Genomic DNA, 9,337 nt, shown 5'->3' on the forward strand with positions numbered 1-9,337 from the left:
TTCTTATTAGTGCATATTTGGGTTTCCTCCAAAAAGTGCAATGCAGCAAGTGTTGTTGAAAAAAACTGCATAACGACATGCAATAAGAATAAAGTTGGATCATTATGTTACATTATATACAAAAATCAACTCAAAATGCCTTACAGACTTAACCATAAGGCCTGAAACCATAAAACTTCTAGAAAAAAACAGGGGAAAAGCTCACTGACGTTGACCTTAGCAATGATTTTTTTTGAATATGACACTAAAAGCACGAGCAACGAAAGCCAAAACAAATAAACGGGACTACATAAAAATAAAAAGCTTCTGTATGTCAGTGGAAAAATCAATAAAATGAAAAGGCAGCCTATGGGTTAGGAGAAGATATTTGCAAACCATACATCTGGTAAGAGATTAATATCCAAAATATACAAAGAACTCACATAACTCGATAGCAAAAAAATATATATAACTCAATTAAAAAATTGGCAAAGGACTTGAACTGACATTTTCCCAAGGAAGACATAAGAATGACCAACAGGTATCTGAAAAGGTCCTCAAAATCACTCATTTAAAAATACGAAAATCCAAACCACCATGAGCTATCACCTCACACCTATTACAAAGGCTGTTATGAAAAAGAGAAGACATAACATCTTGGCAAGTGCATGGAAAAAAGAGAACTCTTTTACACTGTGAGTGATAATATAAAATGGTATAGCCACTATGAAAAACAGTATGGAGATTCCTCAAAAAAATTAAAGAGAAGTACCTTTAATGCAAGAATCCCTCTTTTGGATATACCTCCAAAGAAAATCAAGTCAGTATCTGAAAGAGATGCCTGCATTCCCATATTCATTGCAGCATTACTCATTATAGCCAAGATAGGAAAATAACCTGTGTCAATCAACAGATGAATTGAAAAAGAAATTGTTACATATATATATGTAACATATATATGTAACAATATATATGTGTGTGTAACTATATATATATATTACTCTTACAAAAGAAGTTCTTTGTGACAACATGCATGAACCTGGAGGACATGGTGCTAAGTGAAATAAGCCAGATATAGAAAGAAAATCCGTGCATTATTTCACTTGTATGTGGAATCTAAAAAAGTCAAACACATAGAAACAGGAACTAGAATGGTGAGTTACCAGAGTCTAGCTGTGGGGTAAATGGGGAGGTGTTGGTCAAAGTCTACAAAGTTGCAGTTATCTAGGATGAATAACTCAAGAGATATAATCTACAACATGATGACTATGGTTAATAGTATTGCATTTTATACTAAAAATTAGCTACAAAAGTAGAATTCAGGTCTTCTCACCACAAATATATATTCACTATGGGGTGATGGATGTATTAACTTGCTTAATCATCTTACTGTGTATGTGTATATCAAAAGATGATGTTGTATATCTTAAATACATAAGATTTTTATGGAAAACAGTAATTTAAAAATGCAAAAAAGATCTCTGTGTTTCTTGTCAAAATGTCAAAATTTTCCGTTTCTTGTATGGCTTTTACAGCTAAAAATATACAATTCAACTGTATAAGCAAAACTCTGGGTAGATTTTAACAAATTATATTCTATTTACAAGAGTTAGATCAATCTATATTTCATATAAAAACAGTACATGAGATACTTTGTTAAATCTAATTCAGAATTAGGTAGCATCACTAAAAACAAGAGTAAAAGCATCTTTGCCAATGTAATAGTCAGGAATGGTATTTTGTTTTGATTTACATCTTAGATCTAAGTGAAACTTATTATTGTTTATACATTTTGCTTTTTTTCTGGCATGGGTTTAGGGTTTGCCTTTTCCACTTTTAGTAGGTCTTTATTAAAGAGATGAAGTATTTAACTTAGAATGATTATGCCTATTTTACCCATCTTGTCACTTGCCTTTTACATTTATGGTCATTTATCAAGAAGCAGATCATTTAGTGTAAATTAACCATTTCCTTTGTACATCTTCTACATCATTTGTTGCTTTTAAGCTTAGCATGATTTTTATTAGTTAGAGATCATTTGTGTTTGTTTCTTTTAAAAATAGCCTTATTTGTAAATGTCAACCGGAAGTTTGTTATAAGCTTTTAAATTATTTTTTAAGATACATACTTAACCTAGTATTTGAGCAGTATCTACAGAAGATCTCCATCAAATTATACATATGTGTGTGTGTGTGTGTGTGTGTGTGTGTGTGTGTGTGTGTATGATATAGTTTGCGTCCCCACCCTAATCTTACCTTGAATTGTAGTTCCCACAATCCCCACATTCATGGGAGGGACCCGTTGGGAGGTAATTGAATCATGGGGGTGGTTATTCTCATGCTGCTCTTATGATAGTGAGTTCTCATGAGATCTGATGATTTTGTAAGAGGCTTTTCCTGTTTTTGCTCAAACTTCTCCTTGATGTTGCCAAGTGAAGGAGGACATGTTTGCTTCCCCTTCCACCGTAAAGAAAGTTTCCTGAGGTCTCCCCAGCCATGTTGAACTGTGAGTCAAGTATACCTCTTCTCTTTATAAGTTACCCAGTCTTGGGTATGTCGTTATAACAGTGTGAGAACGGACTAATACAGTATATGTGTGCATACATGTGCATGTTTTCATTTCTTCCATTGCATTAATCTGCCTATGGGTTTACATATAGCCAACATATTATGTTAATTATTGTAATCTCATTAAATACTGTCTTTTAATATCTTATAGGTCAAGATTGCCATTACCATTCTTCCTTTGATACATTTTCACATCTTACCTGTTTTTCACATAGAAAAAATTTAATAATCATTTAATTATGTTCTAAGATGTGTCATATTGATTTTAGAAATACATACTTTAAATCTTGGTAACAGTTTACTTTTTATATTTATTTCATTAATTTATATTATCTTTCACAGAACACATTTTATCAAGTATCATCCAAGTAGTAGGCATGGAGAACACATTGGTTAACAATATTCTTACAGTCTGTTGTGCTATGTCTTTCAGTTTATCTAAGCATTTAGTAATATTCTAAATGATAATTTATAATTTATTCTTATAGGTATTTCACATTGTATAACAAGACCATTTTATACAATGTAAACTATAATATGAGCGATAGTAATTGTGAACTATTGTTTTCACTTTATTTTATGCAGTTATTACTATTTTCAACTTTTTTCCTTATTTTCTTTTTTGACCTGTGAACTATATGATAGGTTTCATTTGCTTTAATCTCATTTGGTAGTTTGGAAAATGTTTATTTTTCATTTGTCATCTTTTCAAAAATGTTTAAGTATATTTGCCTGGAAATTGGAATTTTGCCACATTTTAATATCTTCCATTTATGGTCTTCCTGGTCAGTAATGTGTATTTTTATGCTCTTTCTATGAAACTTCACATTGTTAATAATTTACTTGTATTTGGTAGAGCATAATATCTTAGTTGCAACATGGTTTATTTCTTTACCCAGTCTTGAACTAGGCAAGAAATATTTATACAGTTTTTTAACAAATTTGTGACATTTTGGAAAGTGTTTTTTGAAATAATTATTATTTTCTCTTTATCTCACTGTTTTAGGTGATTTTAATAGAAACAGAAATATTTTCTACATTCCAAAACATTGCAAGTATTTGTGGGTTGAGGCTGAATGTGACTCTGCAGTTACTTACTGGTTTCATTTTCTTAATTTCATAGGCAAAGTGGAACTTTTACATTCAAAGAATATAATGTTCAAGAGAACTGTCATATATCAGTCTAGTCTCTCTGAAAGAAACAGATTCTAGAAACTCAGGAGAGTGTAGCCATGTCTCAAAGGGGTGAGTGGATAGCGTTTTGTTTTCTTTATTATTATTATTATTAATTTTTTTATTTCCATAGGTTGTTGGAGAACAGGCAGTGTTTGGTTCTTTGGTGGTAATTTGTGAGATTTTGGTGCACCTGTCACCTGAGCAGTATAGACTGCACCCAATTTGTGGTCTTTTATCCCTCATCCCCTTCCCAACCTTTGCCCCTAAGTCCCCAAAGTCCTTTGTGTCTTTCTTATGCCTTTGCATCCTCATAGATTAGCTTCCACATTACATATGAGTGAGAACATATGATGTTTGGTTTTCCATTCCTGGGTTACTTCACTTAGAATAATAGTCTCCAGTCTCATCCAGGTCACTGAGAATGTTATTAATTCATTCCTTTTTATGGCTGAGTAGTACTCCATCATATATATACACATGCATACATACATACACACCACAGTTTCTTAATCCACTCATTGATTGATGGGCATTTGGATTGGTTCCACACTTTTGCAATTGCAAAATGTGCTGCTATAAACATGTGAGTGTAGGTATCTTTCTCAGATAATGACTTTGTTTCCTCTGGGTAGATATCCAGTGGTGAAAATGCTGGATCAATTGTAGTTCTACTTTTAGTTCTTTAAGGAATATCCACAGTTTTCCATAGTGGTTGTACTAGTTCACATTTCCACCAACAGTGTAGAAGGGTTTTGTATTCACTGCATCCACACCAACATCTATTATTTTTTTTTTGTTATGGCCATTCTTGCAGGAGTAAGGTGGTATTGCACTGTCGTTTTGATTTGCATTTTCTTGATCATTAGTGGTACTGAGGATTTTTCCATATGTTTGTTGGCTATTTGTGTATCCTCTTTTGAGAATTGTCTGTTTGTGTCCTTAGAGTGCTTTTTGATGAGACTGTTTTTGTCTTGCTAATTTATCTAATTGTAGATTCTGGATATTAGTCTGTTGTCAGATGTATACATTGTGAAAATTTTCTCCCATTCTGTGGGCTGTCTGTTACTCTGCTGACTGTTCCCTTTGCCATGCAAACTTCTTTAGTTTAATTAAGCCCCAGCATTTGCTTTTCAGTTCTTGGTCATGAAATTCTTGCCTAAGTCAATGTCAAGAAGAATTTTTCCAATGTTGTCTTCTATAATTTTTTTAAAAATTATTTATTTATTTATTTTTAGATGAAATCTCTCTGTCTCCCAGGCTGGAGTGCAGTGGTGCAATCTCAGCTCACTACAACCTCTGCCTCCTGGGCTCAAGTGATTCTCCTACCTCAGCTTCCCAAGTATCTGGAACTACAGGCACCTGCCACCACACCTGGCTGTTTTGTATTTTTAGTGTAGATAGGGTTTTACCATGTTGACCAGGCTGGTCTCGAACTACTGAGACCTCAAGTGATCCACCCACCTTGGCCTCCAAAATGCTGGATTACAGGTGTGAGCCATCATACCCAGCCTTGTCTTCCAGAATTTTTAAAGTTTCAGGTATTAGATTTAAGTCCTTGATCCATCTTGAGTTACATTTTGTATAAGGTGAGAGATGAGGATCCAGTTTTATTCTCCTACATGTGTCTTGCCAATTATCCCAGCGCCATTTGTTGAATAGGGTGTTTTTTCCTCACTTTATGTTTTTGTTTGCTTTGTCAAAGATCAGTTGGCTGTAAGTATTAGGGTTTATTTCTGGGTTCTCTATTCTGTTCCACTGGTCTATGTGCCTATTTTTATGTCCGTACCATACTTTTTTGGTGACTATGGCCTTATAGTATAATTTGAAGTCAAGTAATGTAATCTCCGTATTTGTTCTTTTTGCTTGGTCTTGCTTTGGCTATGCAGGCTCTTTTTTTGTTCCATATGAATTTTAGGGCTTTTCTAATTCTGTGAAGAATGATAGTGGTATTTTGATGAGAACTGCATTGAATTTGTTGACTGCTTTTGGTAGTATGGTCATTTTCACAGAATTGATCCTACCTATCCATAAGCATGGGATAGGTTTCCATTTGTTTGTGTCATCTATGATTTCTTTCAGCAGTGACTTGTCATTTTCCTTGTAGAGGTCTTTTACCTCCTTGGTTTGGTATTTATTTTTTATAAGTATTTATTTTTTTGCAGCCATCGTAAAAGGGATTGAGTTCTTGATTTGAGGCTCTGCTTGGTTACCATTGGTGTATAGGAGAACTACTGATTTGTGTACATTAATTGCATCCAGTAACTGCTGAATCTTTTGGCTCGAATTTTATTTGGTCATTACAAGATCTGAAGTATGTGTGTATGTGTGTGTGTGTGTGTGTGTATGTGTGTGTGTGTGTGTGTGTGAGTGTGTGTGTGAGTGTGTGTGTGTGTGTATATATATATATATATATGTATATATATATAAAAATAAGGTGTGGGGTGAGAGTGGATGGAAAGCAGCCAGAAAAGTAAGAGTCATTTTCAAGTTACCTAAAGTGCCAGGCTAATTTATGTTTTAACCTTTCCAAGAAAGTGAAACAGAGCATAAGCTATAATGAGATAAGTAAACACATTCATGGGAAAAGATGTCATCTTGCCTTAAATAAATTTTAATACTTCTAGAAAAAAAATTAAGGATAATCAACACCAAGCTGAACATCATGTAAAGAAAAGAAAAACAGCCCTTAAATGTTTAAGGGTACTGGACTGTATCCATGGCTGAATGGCAACCTGAACAAAGTTAAAAAGGAAATGATCTCCTCTAAAGAAGTCTGTGCCATGAAAGCTTCTCTTTCTCCCTGAGTTGGCCAAATATTGCTTCTATGAACAACACAGCAATTCTAGACTCACCATGCAGAAGACATAGAGGTATTATTCCTTCCAGTCTAGGGACCTTTCATGCCAGGCCCAAAGAAGCATTTAAAGAAAGTATTGTACTTGCTGCTATTAGATTTGTAAAATTTGCTGCCACCATGTGAAGGGCCCAGGTCCAGGCCTGCCCTGCTATACTTTGGCATCCTGTGGATAGAAAGCCTCTAGCTACCTTTGAGCTGATAATTATAAGGAAACTGAATAATATTTCACATTTTGTCTCACAACCTTTTTGGCCTTAATTAACCATCAGAGAAACATATCAGGCTCTTGGTTAGCTTCTAGGTAAAATATCAAGGGGTGTAGTTTTCTGGGTCAATATTAGAAGCACAACTCTCTTCTAAAGCTCTGGGTGGTCAGTGTAAGACAGTGGCTGGAGGTACTTAGTCCTGCCATTCAGAATGGAGCCAGCTATTGCTAAAGATAGACTTAAGTGGGTGGGTGGGGAAAGGCAATCTAGCTCATTCAGTGGGGAAAATGGAGCTTCCCAGTGGATAACATTTTATGCTCATAAGCCCTGAAATAGTACTAAAAATGAGAACAGTTCCCAACAAGACTTCTCTGATTCCCAGGTTGGGGTTCACTGAGGGAATAGGAGCAAAGAGCCAGAATCCTAATTCCATGAGTCATGCCTGGAGTCGGCACTGTCTCCGGTGTCTACTTCCTGAAATTGGTTCCCCCAGCTACCAGGCCAAACCCCCTGGCAGTGCCTAGGCCTTTGAGGAATGCCTTATGGAGACATGGATGCAGTTTCATCTGCCACCCACACCAGCTCAGCAATGTTTAATGTCATTTGTTTACATCCCATTCAAAACCATTCTTCCTGCTTTCCACACAATATGCACAATGCTCTCTTTCACTTAAATACTTATAAACAGAAAGGGCCTATCTTTTTAAAGAAAAGACATTTTCTGAGTATCCATAAAGTGCAGCTAATTTAAGGCAAATTTAAGTGAAATATAAAAGGTGGATTGTTTTCTCTCTATATATATTTCCCAGCTTTAAAAAGTAAGGCATCCTTTTCTCAGAAAAAGGAAAGAGGGGAAAAAAAGAGGCCTTTAATTTTTTTTTCTGGCAATAAAATGGAAGATCTTACTGGTTTTAGGAAATCATACATTTCTGAACATTATAAGTAAAATGGTCTTCCTTTAAAAAAGTAACTTTTATATGCCTTCTTCAAACAAGCTAAAAGGTGGCAAAGTATCTGCTACAGTAGTTTGGAGGGCGAGAGGACTAATGGGAAAGTAAGGGTTGTTTTTCTTATTAGGGAAGTAGATATTAGGCCATTTCTAAAATATTCCTGATAAGGATAGACACCTAAAGCTACCCTTAGCTCCAGGAATGAGTATCTCCCATCTCCACTGGAATCAGATGCGCTCAAGCTCTCTGGTTCTGGCCTATCAGAACCTAAGGAGGTCCAGATTTCCTGGTAGGCCAGCTTCTTATCCATATCTTGGCCAGTCTTGTGGAATAAACCCTGAAGATCTTCAATACTAGAAATTCCTGGCAGGGTGATAGGTCTTAGTTGGGCAGCTTTCTCAACTGAGTCTCCAAGAAACTGAAAAATTTGTCAATGCCAATGGCTTTGATGTAAACCTCTCTACTTGCTCTTCATCGGTGGTGGTCTCTGGAGGCCTTTTGCTCTCAGGTTTGTTTGTAACAGCACTAATCAACTGGAGTTTCTCTCTTAGCTTGGACACCTGAGAGTTTGAACTATCTTCCTTCTTTAGGATTTGGGTTTTTACTGTATCTGTTCTGTTGGTGACTTGATCCAGAGACTCTCTTTTCAGAGGGAGAGATCTATTACCCATCATGCTGAAGGACAGGTTGCTTTCTTTTCTACCTTGCTATGAGCAAGGTAGGGATGTGGATTCCTAAGAGCCAAGCTGTACTGATTGTTATCTCTCCTCTGGATCTAGCTACCCAGCAAGACTACTAGGCTCTGGGCTGGTACTGGGGCTTGTCTGCACAGATCCCTGTGATAGGAACTATTTGTGGGCCTCTCAGCCATGGATATCAGCACTTGCTCCCATGGAGGTGGCAGCGGGGGTAAAATAGACTCCGTGAGGGTCCTTAGCTTTTGTTGATTAATGCACTATTTTTGTGCTGGTTAGCCTCCTGCTGCTAGGTGGCGCTTTCAAGAGAGCATCAGTTATGCTAATGTGGGGAGAAACAAGTGGGCAGGACCCTAGAACTTCCAAGAGTATATGTTTTGTTTCTTCAGTTACCAGAGTATAGGGAAGGACCATTATGGGGGGGCGGGGTGGGGCAGGGCTAGGCATGTCTGAACTCAAACTCTACTTGGGTGGGTCTTACTGCAGTTGCTGTGGGAGTTGGGGGTGGTTTCCAGATCAATGGAGTTCTGTTCCTAGGAGGGTTATGGCTGTCTTGCTGTGTCTGGCAGGTTGTTAGGGAAGTGGGGGAAAGCCAGCAGTCACAAGCCTCATCCAGCTCCCATGCAACTCAAAGGACCTGTCTCACTCCCACCATGTCCCCACCAACAGCACCAAGTCTGTTTCCAGGCAGTGGGCCAGCAGGGCTGAGAACTTGCCCCAGACTACCTGCCTCCGGGCTATGAAAATAAGTAGGGCTTTGCTTTTTTCCCACCTGTGGAGTGTGTACACTATATTCATGTCCTCCCCCAAGTTCTGGCCAGGAGGCTTCTGGATCAGTTCAAATTGTTAAAAAGTTCAGCTGGAGGTTTTCTTTTCCCTGTGGCCTTTGTCCAGTGCCTCCAGCAGC

At 36.9% G+C, this 9,337-nt stretch overlaps 1 pseudogene; it reads right to left on the bottom strand.

Moving 5' to 3' along the window:
- Positions 1-7,802: 7,802 nt before the first annotated feature.
- LOC100392039 (EF-hand calcium-binding domain-containing protein 14 pseudogene) lies at positions 7,803-8,406 on the bottom strand (annotated as a pseudogene).
- Between the last annotated feature and the right edge of the window lie 931 nt (positions 8,407-9,337).

The sequence above is a fragment of the Callithrix jacchus genome, chromosome 4, assembly GCF_049354715.1.
Source record: "Callithrix jacchus isolate 240 chromosome 4, calJac240_pri, whole genome shotgun sequence".
Taxonomy (NCBI): Eukaryota; Metazoa; Chordata; class Mammalia; order Primates; family Cebidae; genus Callithrix; species Callithrix jacchus.